General features: G+C 42.3%; 1 long non-coding RNA gene across 1 annotated transcript in view; it reads left to right on the top strand.

Annotated features, from left to right (window-relative positions):
- Nucleotides 1–11,059, top strand: part of LOC138300611 (uncharacterized) — a 106,033-nt gene extending 94,974 nt beyond the window's left edge. Inside the window, exon 3 of the long non-coding RNA XR_011204969.1 lies at nucleotides 10,330–11,059. This is a non-coding gene — a long non-coding RNA (uncharacterized lncRNA). The remainder of the gene's footprint in view (nucleotides 1–10,329) is intronic.
- The last annotated feature ends 3,682 nt before the right edge of the window (nucleotides 11,060–14,741 follow it).

Genomic DNA, 14,741 nt, shown 5'->3' on the forward strand with positions numbered 1-14,741 from the left:
ACCAGCGCCACGCACGGCCTTTGGGCAGGTGCCAACCCCCTATATTTCAACCTTGTGCCTCTCACGGCCAAAGGCTGGGTGCTGTTGGTCGCCCCTGTGACCAACCCCCTACCCAACCAAGACTGAGAGGGAGAGAGAGAGAGAGAGAGCGAGAGAGAGAGAGAGACAGAGAGAGACAGAGAGTGGGTGAGAGATTCAGCGAGATAAACTGATTTTCGCTTTGATGAATGATATACTTAGAATGAGATATTTCTGGACAAATGGAAAAGAAAAATGTTTTTGATTAAAAAGAGTGAGATCACCTCTCAGTATGAAAGTTAAACTTTTGAAGTTTGAAATAAAAAAGAAGGAAGATGACCACCAACACACCTGGAATAGAACCCTCAACTTTAAGTGCAAGAGTCTGACTGTAACCTTTAGGCCATAGGTGACTCCTTAGTGTGACACTTCCAGACATACGTATGACTGTCAACCCATGCACGTGATTGTAAAGAATTGTGAATGCTCCATTACTAGGAAGTTTTGACAGTTGTTAGAAATGGGGTCTCTAGTTGACAGAGGTATACACCCTTGTCCAAATAGGGACCGTAATCCTAGTCAGGGTAAGTCACACACAATCCAAATTATCCTGTGCCCACCCTCTGGTCGCTTGGCACTGAACAGTCACGCTTAACTTAGAAGGCAATGTGTAAAGTATTTGTGCAATAAATCATACAGTAACACAGTGAGAACACCACAAAAATACACCACACATGTTTAGAAAAATATGTGACATTTATCTGATTAAATTAAGATAAAAAGCAACAAAGATTCAATAAGCACATGTGGAGATATCACTTTTGCAAGATTAAAAAGAGTCTTAAATCTTAGAAATCAACAGTTGTCTCTTGTTTGCAAAAAGTACATGGTTTGCTTAAAAAATAACAGGCATGGAGACCGCAGAGGAGGAGATGCATGGAAAAATAGGCCGAGAGTCCTAATTTCTGCCGGGGCACATACGATGCATTGCTTCTTTCCACGCTGCAAGAGGCTTCGTGTTGATTTCCGACGCGAAGTCTAGGTTCCTCACTGCGATGCTGGGATCTTTTTGACGCCCAGGGACGATGCAGGGAAATCCTGGGAGAGCAGGACAAAGTCACAAGTGTTGCGTCGATTTAGTACAGTGATGCGTCTAACTTTCTGTCGCATGGCAGGTGCTGCATCGATTCTTCACTTGCGAAGTTGGGCTGCGTCGTCCCGGTTCGGCTGTGTGTCGACCCGGTAGGGCTGAGTGTTGAATTTCCAGTCGCAAGGCAGGCCCTACGTCGAATCTTCACTCTGAAAGTCAGGCTACATTGTTCCAGTTCGGCTGTGTGTGGATTTTCTCGTTTTGGGCAGGCTGTGCGTCGTTTTGGCAAGGCTGTGCGTCGATTTTCAGTGCACAAAGAGTTTCCTGAAGAGATGAAGGGGGTTATTCTAACTTTGGAGGAGTGTTAATCCGTCCCAAAAGTGACGGTAAAGTGACGGATATACCACCAGCCGTATTACGAGTTCCATAGGATATAATGGACTCGTAATACGGCTGGTGGTAAATCCGTCACTTTTCCGTCACTTTTGGGACAGATTAACACCTCCTCCAAAGTTAGAATAACCCCCGAAGTCTTTTTGGCCCTGAGACTTCAGAAAACAGGAGGCATGCTCAATACAAGCCCTTGGAGAGCACTTCTCCGCAAGGCAGCAAGGCAGCAGGGCAACAGAAGGACAGCAGTCCTTCTCAGCAAAGCAGTCCAGATGAATTCTTTGGGCAGACAGGCAGTTCCTCTTGACAGGTTGTAGGTTCAGGTCCAAGTGTCTGATTTGGTGGGGTCAGGGACTCAGTTTATATATCTAAAAATGCCTTTGAAGTGGGGGAGACTTCAAAGAGTGGTTTTGAAGTTCACAAGGTCCCCTTTCAGTACAGGTCTGTCTGCCAGGGTCCCAATAAGGGGCTTGGTAATCCATTGTGTGAGTGCATGACACTAGCCTTTGAAATGTAAGTGTCAGGCCCTCCACCCTTCCAGCCTAGGAAGACCCATTCAGTATGCAGATGAGTGCAGGTGTGACTGAGTATCCTGTGTTTGTGGTTGTCTGGGTGAAATGCAATGTCAACCAGCCAAGGCCAGATGTTGATTGGAGACAGGCTGCAAGTCATAGGTGGATTTTAAGTGCAGAGAAATGGTCACTTTCTAAAAGTGGCATTTCTCAAAAAGTAATATAAAATCCAATGTCCTCAATAAGCAGGATTCTACTAAATACGACCTGGTTACCCATTTCTTATCAGAATCTACCACTCAAACATAATATGAGGGTAGCCCTAATGCTATCCTATGATAGGAACGGGTCTCACAGTAGTGGAAAATGAATTTAGGGATTTTCCACTACCGGGACATATAAAACATGCATGTACATATTCTGCTTTTTACCTACATAGCACCATGCCCTAGGGGTTACCTAGAGCCTACCTTAAGGGTGACTTATATGTAGAAAAAGGGGAGTTTAAGGTGTGGCAAGTACTTTTAAATGCCAAGTTGAAGTGGCAGTGAAATTGCAATGGCAGGCTTGAGACATGGGGCCAGATGTATCATTTTTACAATAGCGACTACCTAATTGCGATTTTTAGCAAATCGCAATTAGGTAATCACTATTGGAATTTATGAAACTCCAGGAGTTTCATACTGCAATTCGAAAGGGCTCTCAAATCGACCTACCTCATTAATATTCATGAGGTAGGTCACAATTTGCAAGCCATTGCGAATGGCTACAATCACAGGGATGGTGGCCTGCTGGGCTCAGCAGACCACCATGTCTGTGATTGCTTTTCAATAGAGCAATCTTTTTTTTTTTTAAATGCAGCCCGTTTTCCTTAAAGGAATGTGTTTAAAAATGAAAACTGAAAAAATGAAAAGTTTTCTTTTCATTTTTTAAGAGTAGGCAGTGGTCAGTGTGACCACTGCCTGCTCTTAAAAAATGTTTTTGCATACATTCACAAAGGGGAAGGTGTCCTTTGGGGACCCCTTCCCCTTTGCGAATGGGTTACCACCTACTTGAAGTAGGTAGTAACTGTGATTGTTTTGCGTCCGCTTTCACAGCCACAAAACAATCATACATACCTCTGCGATTCGGTATTAGGAAGGGACGCCCTTGACACGCCCCTTCCTAATACCGAATCTGTATGTAATCACAAATTACATACCAAAACACATTTTTGCGATCGCAAACAGCCCTTTGGGCCATTTGCAATCGCAAAAATGTTTGATACATCTGGCCCATGGTTAAGTGGCTACTTATGTGGGTGGCACAACCAGTGCTGCAGGTCCATTAGTAGCATTCAATTTACAGGCCCTAGGCACATGTAGTGCACTTAACTAGGGACTTACCAGTAAATCAAATATGCCAATTGGGAATGAACCAATGTTACCATGTTTAAGAGAGAGCATATGCACTTTAGCACTGGTTATCAGTGGTAAAGTGTGCAGAGTCCTAAAACCAGCAAAAACAGTGTCAGAAAAGTGGAGTGAGTCAGGCAATAATTTGAGGGATGACCACCCTAAGGCTGTTATGTCTAACAACAGTCAAAACACCAGTAAATAAACAAACAAACACACTGCCAAGCGATACTAGGATTTGAACCTTCTGCCTATTGAGTGACAGCATAAGACCAAGACTATTGGGCCAGAAGTGAATTTGTTCCATTCTGCTTTCAAACATAACTATAACATTCCTACCAACCATCTTGCTAGTCTTATTCTGTGAAGTCATTGTAATGAAAGACCATTGCAATGTAAATCTTCCTCTTCCATCCCACTATGGAATGGCAGAGAGAGCGAGTTACAGGATCGCGACCCTATGGCCGCCACAGTCCATGCCAGCTCCCCATGTTCTGGAGGAGCTGGCATTGCTCCTACAGGCAGGAAGCTGCTTTAAATAGCAGCCCCCTGAATATGGGAGCAAAGTTCTCATCTGTTTCCCTGTGCACATATTTGCATGCAGGGAAACAGATGAAAACTCTGCTTTCTGCCAGCGGGGGGCTGCTCTTCCTGTCAGAAACCAGACTGTGCTTGCTTTTGCTTAGTCAGAGCTATCAGCTCCCATTTAGACTCGGAGGTCTACAATGGACTCCCTTAACTCTTTTATTATAGCCCTGAGGAGTGGTGGTCCCTGGGTCTGCAGGGCGTCGTGCGGCCCGTCTTACATTAATTTAAAACCCTGGAGAGGTGGCTGTCCCCGCAACTGTGGGGGGGGGCTGCACCTCCCCCTGCATTATATTTCTCTAAAGCTCAGGGAGTTGGCTGATCCTGGGGCTGCAAGGTGGGCCTGTCACCCCTCCATTCAAATGTTAAATGCAGCCGGACCCGGCCCAACCAGGGGCTTCAGTGAAACAAGCGCAAGAGCCCAGGCTTAGGTTTTTTGGGGAATTTTTAGCAGATCCACAGTGATTTCCACCGAACATTTTACAAAATAATGCTTTTTTGCTTTAAGGGGGGGTCCCTCTGAAACCCCAGGGCCAAGGGTTCAGGGTGACTCTACCCTGGCCCCTTTTGCTTTTTTCATGATTTTCATTATTTTCTTTAGGGACTCAGCAGAAGCTGAGTCCTAACATGGCTGCCAACACTTCCTTGTTGAAGTGTTGGCTGCCAGGTAGCTCTCAGCACAAGAACAGGAGGGTTTGCAAAGTCTTTGCGTCCCTATATATACAAATGTGTTCTTTGTTTAATTACTGAAAAACTATTGAATGGATTTACCCCAAATAACAAAAAGGTCGCTTTCTGGACAAAGAGCTACCTTTCTGCCAAATTTGGTGTCATTCTGTCCAGTGTTTCAGGCACCATCGCTGTTATATATATATTTCACTGACATATTCACCTAACTATAGCGTTACTTTAGCCAAAAAGAAACATTAAAGTTAGCTGAATATGTCAGTGCCAACATTAATGTAATAAACTAAAAAATGTACTGAAATTCACCAGTTATATTTAGCAGACCTAGTCAGAACTTGCGCTCCCCTGTGCACTGCTTATGACCTCTCATATTATGTAACTCATGACATGTTCTGTGCCATAATTCAATAATTTATGACATCACTGATGAAATCTCAAATGAAATGGTATGCCTACCCTGCCCTCCTATTTGTTTTATGTTTTACATGTTCAGGACAGGGGACTAAGGGCCAGATGTAGCAAAGGGTTTGCGCCTCGCAAACGGCGAAAAACGCCGTTTGCGAGGCGCAAAAGCCTCTCTGCTATGCAGAAATGCATTTTGCGAGTCGGATCCGACTCGCAAAATGCATTTCCGACTCGCAAATAGGAAGGGGTGTTCCCTTCCTATTTGCGACTCGCAATGCTATGCAATTTCATTTGCGCCCGCGAAAGCGGTCGCAAATGAAATCGCTGTTACCATCCACTTGAAGTGGATGGTAACCCATTCGCAAACGGGAAGGGGTCCCCATGGGACCCCTTCCCCTTTGTGAATGATCACAAAAACAATTTTTCAGAGCAGGTAGTGGTCCTATGGACCACTGCCTGCTCTGAAAAATACCGAAACAAAAGGTTTCGGTTTTTTTTCTAAGTGCAGCTCGTTTTCCTTTAAGGAAAACGTGCTGCAGATAGAAAAAAAAAAAACTGCTTTATTAAAAAGCAGTCACGGACATGGTGGTCTGCTGTCTCCAGCAGGCCACCATCCCCGTGAGTGCCCATACTCGCAATGGGGTCGCAAACTGCGACCCTCCTCATAAATATTTATGAGGTGGGTCTTTGCGACCCCATTGCGAGTTGCAGAAGGTGTCTGAGACACCTTTCTGCATCGCGAATTGCGATTTGCAATTTGCGAGTCGCACGGACTCGCAAATTGCAAGTCGCAATTTGCTTTATTCCTACATCTGGCCCTAAGTCCCAGAGTAATGGCTGCCAGCAACATTATTCTCGTGTATAGGGTCAATGTATACCATATACATCTACTTTTCAACAATGAATTCTTTAATAGTTCAAAAGTTCCAACGTTTTAATAAGTTCCTTAAATGTCTGCGAAAACAGCTCTTTCAGTAGATTCATAGATGGTCTAAATCTATGAACTTTAATTGCGTTCTTTGATAGAACTACTGTAGAGATCAAATCTTCAAATTATCTTTTTGATGAAAAACATGTAATTTATTCCTACAAAATCTTTAATACATGCAAGATGAATATAACACTTCCAGTGACTCGTTGTTGTGCCTAAATGTGTACTTTTTCCATAATCATTCATTTGCTAAATAACTGTGGGGAAGATTCACTAAGGGCTTGTTGGAAAATGGGTTATTGGTAGGGCAGGTAGGTACCTACACCTAGTAACAAGCCACTAACCTCCACCTAGGTACAGTTAGGTCTCAGTAAATTAATCCCAGCTCAACCCTTGGTAGCTTGGCAACGAGCGTCAAGGCTTAACTTAGGAGACAAAGTGTAAAGCATTCAAATATCACAAAACAGTATTCAAATAAAACACAGGAAACAGTTTAAAAATCCAAAACCACTTTATAAAAATAGTTTATATTTTTATCTTTAAAATGACACAAAAACGATTAAAATCGGTTCAGGGGAACCGGAGATATGATTTTTTAAAGAATTACTATTTTTCTAGCGCTTAGAAACAAAAAGCGCCAATCGGGTCATCTGGTTGCACCAGGACTGGGGCAAAGTCAAAGTTTCAGGCCGACCGCGATGGAGCCCTGCTCGGCTACAGGTCGCGGGAGGCCTCGGTTAAAAAGTTACCTTCTGACTTAGTCTTTATTTTGAAGTTTTTCTTCACCGGGACGAACCTGCCAGTTGAATCCGACCTCCTGGAGCCCTTGTCCGGATACGCGATGTGGGTTTCCTCGGTGGAGACTTTTACCTTCGGACTTAGTCGTTTTTTCGAGATGAAAATCCTTCGACCGGGGTAAACCTGGATCTTGATCCGACGTCCATGGAGCCCTTCTCGGATACGATGGCTGGGAGGTCCCGGTCAACTTTTTACCTTCGGACTTAGTCTCTTTTTTGGATGTTTTTCTTTACCGGGACGAACCACGAAGTCAGGCCGGGTCGCGGTTGAGGCAAGCCGGCTAGAATTTCCGCGGCGGGTCGGTCCCTCTCTGGAGCTTTTTTCCAAAAATTCTCAAATCTTTTCCAAACTTCTGGGGCTTCACCCAGATGTTCTTTTAAGGTTCTTTTGGGGTCCACAGCTCACCCCAAGGGTCCAGAAGTTCTGTGATGGTCCTTGGGGGTGCGGACTGCAACTCCCAGAATGCACCTGGCGCAAACTCCTTTTTGGCCACTGGACAGTGGTCAGCTGGTCGCTTCTTTCAGGAGTTGGTGCAGGGGACTCTGGTTAGCAATTTTTCACCTGTAGCAAACAGGGAGTCCCTCCTTGAACCAGTTGAAGCCAGGCAAAGTCCTTCTTGTGGTGAAGCCCAAGTGTGCAGCTGGTGCAGTCCTTCTGAGTGTAGGTTCCAGGTGCAGGCCAGGGGTCCAGCAGGGCAGTCCTTCTTCTCCTTAAGTTCTTTCTTCTTGAAATTTGGTGGGGATCTGAGGTGTGGGGGCAGGTCTGCCAGTTTTATCCTTGCTCCTGGGTGAAAAGCAGGGGGGCCCTGGTTCTCCAATCAGGGACAGGGTCGTCCCCCTGTGATGACCACTTCCTGGGAAGTGTGGCAAAAATCCATCCCAGAAGGCAACAGTCTCTAAAAATCCAACATGGATGAATCTGATTTTTGGAGGTTACATCTGGCTGAGCCCACCCACTGGTGTGGCTAAAAATCATAAACACACCCCTCTCCTGCCCTCTCCTAATCTAATCAAGGGGGCACCTAATTGTCTGGGGTTGCAGGATGTGGGGGTGTTGCTGGGTGCTGCAAATGTCCTTCTCTGCCTTTGAAGACCAGTTTGGCAGCCCTCCCCCTTCCTGCCTCACCATCTGCTGAGGGGAGATTCTCTCCCCCAAGCACATTCCTTTGTGTGAAGCCTGGCCAGTTCACACCTCATCAAGGCAGCCTGGCAGAAGCTGCTGCAGGCTGGCCAATCAGAGCACAGCAGCAAAAACAATGCAGAGCTGAAATTGGCAACTTTTTAGGTAAAGTCTAAACTTTTTACCTGAACTAGTTATATTAAATCCAACAACTGGAAGTTGTAGGATTTATTACAAAAATTAATTTGATACCAAATTCTTGGTATGCAACATTTAAGGAGACTTTAAAATTTAAAATAAAGTCTGCCCATTCTAGCCTATGAAGGCCATTTACTTCAATGAGGGAAAAACGAATTTGGCTGTTTTTACCTCACCAGGGCTTATAAATCTATTTTTATAAAGTCCCTGCTTATAGTTACATGGCACCCAGCCCTAGGGGCACATAGGGCACACCTTAGGGGTGACTTATATGTAAAAATAAGGTAGTTTAAGACTTTGGAAGTACCTTTAATTCCAAAGTCGAATTTGCATATAACTTTAATTTAAAAGCAGCCAGCAAGGCAGGCTTGCTTTTAAAATGACACTGGGCACCTCAGCAGTGCACCTAGGTGTGCACCACCTATGCTGTGGTCCCTAAACCTACATGCCCTACCATATACTAGGGACTTATAGGTAGGTTAACTTAGCCAATTATAATTAGCCTAATTTGCATATCCATTTTACACAGAGCACAGGCCCTGGGACTGGTTAGCAGTACACAGGGCACCATCAAAGTCAGGAAAACACCAGCAAAAAGAGGAAAATGGTGGCAAAATGGGGGCAAAAAGTTATGGGGCCTCTGCAATCAGCCCTGTTTTCTCACAGGGCTTGTGTTATCCTTGCTTGATGTACTTCATCACAAGGCAATGCAAATCCTTAACTGGTATTTAGTAAGCCATGCACAGCTGCATTGCTGTGGCTTTGCATGGTTTAGCAAACATAAAGTAACACGAGACAGCGCATAGCACTGCCTTACATTACTTTGTATCAGAGAGGCATTCCGTAGGTGGAGTATGGGTGTCCCCATGCATCCACCCATGGATTTTGACACAGCCCCATATTCACTAAATTGAGTAAACCTAGGATTGCACCAAAATGCTGTGCTTCCCTGAACCAGCTGTAACAAGAAGACATTCATTTATTTCTCCTCGTTACTTGCTCTTTCTATGCATGTTTCAATCTGCAGCATACATTTAAACAGTAAAATGACTGCAAGGATTGTTTTTGTTCATAAAGGTATCCCTTCCTGCACAAAAAAATCCTGCCTGTAACACAGGTTTCCTTGCACCATGGTGCAAGGGTGATTACATTGGTGCTAGGCAGCACACAGTGCACCACTGCTAGAAGAAAGCAGAAATGCACCACATCTAGATAGATATGGCACTTTTTTGTTGTCTCCCTCTCACTTAATGTGCATCAACTTTGCTTTCTGCTGTGTGTCTCATTAACAATTAGTAAATATCCCCCCTGTGATTCTCTCAATGCGATCTTTGACACTCAAGTGCGACTCCTGATGCGCTCTTTTGTGGTCAGATAAACTGATTCCTTCATAAAGTACTTTGGTGTTAAACAAATGCGACTACTACAGTGAGTTTTGTGATTGAGCTGGCTACGGGATGCATATTTTCATCTGTTGTGTATTTTTCAGACGTGGGGCCTCAAATGCTTAGTAACTGAAAAACCTTGACAGAGTATGATCACACATGCAACTCTCACATAATCAGAAGTAGAAAAACAGAAAACAAAACATTGAGTCCCAAATGATGGAAGAAACGAATGAATACAAATAGCTTTCAGGTATCACGTTTTATAATTAGAGATATGTACATAGAGGGCATCAGATCAGGGATGAGAAAATCATAACTTCTGAATAGATATAGGACTCAGACAACAAACTATCAAAGGTTACTACGGCTTATTATTCAATCTTTAGCAATAGGTTTTCTAAAGGAGCATTGGCCAAGTTGCACAGATCAGGTTAGAGGATACACCTAGCGGGAAAGGTCACAGATATCATAATATTCCTGCCTGAAGTCAATATGACCAAGACATAAAATGGTCTGTGCATAAAGGGAAGGATAACATTTACACTCTGAGCAACCGTAACACCATTTGTCTAATATCTGAAAGAGCCCAGAGGTACGCACAGAGCGGCAGCAGGCACAAACATAATACAAGTCATTTTTCAAATGACCACGAGAAATCTAGGTTGTAGGTTTGAGATGTAGTTAAAAAATAAAAAACTGAGGAAAATTGTTTCTTCTTTTAACTTATTGATGATACCATAGTGTAGGATGAATCAACAGTTATCTGGTGCACCATACGATGAAGATATGCTAACAAACTTCATTTGTTTTTTAGGTGCCACACTGATCAGTAAAGTAGACAACAGGAGAAGAGCAGACCATGGTATCAACGGTTTTGGAGCCTTGGCTGATTGTTCTTTTGATCTCCATCACAGTCCTGGTCATGAGTTTTCTTATGTTCCTTCCAGCTGCTGTCTTTGTCATCTGGCAAATGAAGCGAATGCCGGACATTTCGCTGAGTGGGACCGTGTGACACCTCTAACAGCAGTGATAACTAAATCTCCAGTTATGGAAGAATGTTACATTTACTCCATGTACAAGGCAACGATGGAGCCTGCTGGAATGGAGGCAGAATCTCGTTACTGGTGGAACAGAGACTCTTCGATTGGCTATAATCTCTATAGGATTAGGTGTAATTCACCAAGTACTTAAAAATAAAGACAAGGAAGAAGCAACACAGACGCTAATTGGGAAGTTTATTTTTGGCGTGATGGATTCAACTTTCGGAAAAGACACTGAAGCTTCCAACAGAACATGTAGCATCCACAGGAGTTTGGAAGCTTTTGAGACACGCTCTTTACGTTTGAAACCTTTTATTGCATTAACTTAAAATAAAATGAAGCAGAGGTAGAATGCTTGGCTGACCATTGCACCAATATGTTATGGATAATAAACTCCCAGGTCTCTGAAATCGAAAGCATTGTACTACCACACCTAGGTTTATGATGGAGTTCAACATTACTGGGAGTATGTATTCTCTGATATCAATAAAACAATAAATGCTGCGTTTCGTTTTCATTTTGTCCAATAAAAGTGAGTGTTTGGAATTTCCAATCTGAAATAACAAAGACTTCAGCTTTTGTTTCCTAAATAGATTCCATAAATGCTGGCATCATATTTATTTTCTATAAAAGTTAACAAGGGTCAAATTGTTTTTTTAAGAATCCTGATGTTAAGATAATTCTGATTGCAGGTCGCCTTCCTTAAAGCAATCGGTTTTGTATTTCAGGTTACTCTAATTCGTGCTATGCAACATTCTAAAATACAATATGAAGCGGTGTGTTCACAAACACTAAGGGGACTAGTCGTGGTAACGAACTGACAAACACTTTGGTCTCACGTATGTGAAGGTTGGGATTCCAAACATTGCAGCATCTTTGTCCCTGAATTTTGTAAGTTTGCGCCGCTTTTGCGTAAAAAAAAATGACGCAAATGCAGGGCTAAAAAAAGTATATTTCAGGCCCCAGGTTCACACCATAATGTGAGAAACTAGTTAAAGGGCAATCTGAAAGAATTCAAACTGAGACAAACAAGCCACAGAATTTCGGAATCGCCTAATATACTGAAGACACACAACGATGATATAGTAATGGTCTGCTAAGGTAGTTAGAACGAGTACCTAGTCTTCTAATCCAAAGCTATCAAAATTGCAACTTTCCACTGCATGGAGAGAGAAGAAAATGCAATTCCTTGAAATTGATTTCTTTACTGAAAACAACCAATTTTAATGAAGACAATTTAGGAAACTAACTGCCTGCAGTGCAATGCTCAATTCACTGAGCAGACATCCAAGACCATCCAAGACATAAATTCCACAAAATTGCTAGGGGTGAAATAGAAATATTTAGGAGAAGCTGCTCAAGGGATGAGGTCTTTGAACTAAATGCAAAGGAAGCCAATAAAGTTTCACAAAAAAAGACTTCACTTCTCAAATATTCAGCAATACATTTCAAACTGCAACAACAATCAGTCACACATAATCACTTATGATCCAAAAGTACTATTAGCCTGACAGAGTCAGATTCATAAATTTTTCACCTATCTTGCTTAAAAATAATTGGGATATTCGGGTGATCATCAAAATATAATCTTTTCTGAAAGATCATTCCTTTATGCATTTCGCAAAACAATAAAAACTAAAAGGGCACGAGTGCTTATCTAGATGAAAATAACAGTCTGGGAAAGAAAATACTACCTTCACGTTTCTCAAACATATCGGCTTTTTTACATGGCCCTAATATTTTGCATGCAAACTAGGATTGACAAAGATAACTACATTCTAATACAGGAACAAAACAAACTATACAATCAAGGAATATATTAACTGTAATACTACATTTCACCTATATTACTCATTTAAACAGGTGTAGGTTAGAAGTACCACTCATCGCCTCCTAACTAGGGTTTAAGAACATTCATGCCTGAATATGCACAATGAACATTTCTACAAAGCTCATACTACAAAAAGGACATTTAGGGGCAGATTTACAAGAATGTGGTGCATCGGTTCTGATGCGCCACTTTTCTTGCGTTCCCCTTGTCCCCCTAACCACACCATGGTTGCACCATATTTACAAAACAGCACACCATGGTGGCCGTTACCACAACAGCGTTAACATTTTTGATGTCAAAAACGTTGACTCTAGTGCAGCAAAGCATAGGCAGGCCCATAGACGTTTAAAGGGTGCATCACTTTAACGCCTGCCCAGAGCAGGCGTTAAAAATTATTGAAATAATGGCGCAGTGAAATCTTGTAAACTTCACTGCACCATTTTTTTGGACCTCCCTGCAGAGAAAGCACCCTTGCATACAATATGCCTGACGCATGGGCGTTAAGGTAGCGCTAGGGGCATGTAAATGTGCCCTTTAGTTTCCATAAAAATTAACGTTCTAGTTAGCACAGTAGAGGAGGAAGCTCACTGTCTTCGTAGTAAAAATCAAGCAAATAGATATTAACAATAGATACATTTGATAACGTCTTTAAGCAAGATGAAGTGCGTAAATGTCTCACGAAAGGGAGGAATGTAATAATTGAGACGTGTTATTTAATTCAAATGGTCAAAACTGATTAACACGTTCAGGCAGAAAGAGGACTGCTGAAACAAGATACAGTATGCATATAAACTTTAAAAGATGATAATTCATTAGAAGAACGATTTGTGTGTGTCTGATAAACATGGAGTATAGTCAAGCAGCTTAGTTTTGGGACCCAACCTACTATTCATTTAAAAACTACATAAATACATTTTTGCTTCTCAGCTATGTAGAGAATAAAACATAAGCTGTTTCCTAAAGCCTTAATAGTTTTGACTGTCGGAGCCATTTCTGTCCATTATGAGTTAATTACACCGGTGTGTGAATAGAGTTGGTGGTTCAACAATACCAATGATTAGAGACGTGAAATTTATAGATTAGACTTAGAAAGCAGTAATAGGTTTTTGCACCATTTAGATGATGATATCAGTGGCATCATCTATGTTTCTACGTGATCAGCTAAGGTTAAAATATATGTAAAACACGTATCACTGTAAGTATAGTTAACTCTTATCAACGCACCAACTATACATAGATGGGGTGGGGGATGGGTTTGGCCTGATCGCAGACTCTGTACCTAAACAAATCTACGTTCTGCATGAGGGAGTTGTTGAGAAGAAATCAATCACATGAAAATAACATATATGCTCAGCATGGAGGCTGTGCACAAGGGCAGGCTGTTTAAGTGTGACATGGAGCTGAAGTCACTCAGCTAGGTAATTCTCAGAGTGAAATGATACATAAATAGGAATCCCTCACCTATATGTTGTATTTTGTTGTACTGTGTTGTGTTGTACTGTACTTTATTGTAGTGTATTGGATTGTAACATTTATATGGCATTTCCTGCACTTATGTGGGATGTTGAAGTACTTGCCTACATGGGTAGCATCTCATACAGTTTAGGGGTGTGTAGTTGGAAGTGTATTGTCTTTGTTTTGATCCAGTGTTGGTATTGGTTCCATGTCGAGCGTAATGACCCCCAAGGTTCGCTTATCAAGTTAATGGGTGCCGCCTTTAGCAGTATGAAGTGTAAAGAAGTATGAAAGATAGGCACACAGTTTATGGTTTTCAGTAAGCTGACAGCATTGATCAGATCTCCAGGTTCCTTATGGTATTTATTAAGATCACAGTCCAATAAACTGTTACAGCATAGGATTGTTCATTTACAATTTTGTTTATGTTTATGGTTCACAGCAAGGCATAAATCGGAGGAAGAGATGGTCAGGAGGGCTGTTGGTATGAAATTCCTTACAATCACCTCTTATATTTATGTAATTGTGAGAAGTGGTCACAGTATATAGTTATGTGGCACCTTCAGTGGTTGACTATGTTGGTTGGAGTCCTGGGAGAGCCAGTGGTATGCGGCAGATCTCTTCACGTACGCCATGGCGGTTCAAGTGATGATGGGTCGTTTGTTTCTGTGAACTGGTACAGTCCTGGGTGTCGGACATGATTCTGGGTGGTTGTGTCTGATGAGAGTGTGAGAGTGCTAATAGTTAGAAGGAAATTATGATGCGTCCTGTTTGTACTTCAATTTCCTACAAGACTGATGAGCTAAATTGTGTTAGTATTGGTGAGGGACAGGAGAGTTATATATGAATCTACATTACTATATAATATTCAGGCTACACATGGGTCAGCGGTTCATAATT

This window comes from Pleurodeles waltl, chromosome 6 (genome assembly GCF_031143425.1).
Source record: "Pleurodeles waltl isolate 20211129_DDA chromosome 6, aPleWal1.hap1.20221129, whole genome shotgun sequence".
Classification (NCBI taxonomy): domain Eukaryota; kingdom Metazoa; phylum Chordata; class Amphibia; order Caudata; family Salamandridae; genus Pleurodeles; species Pleurodeles waltl.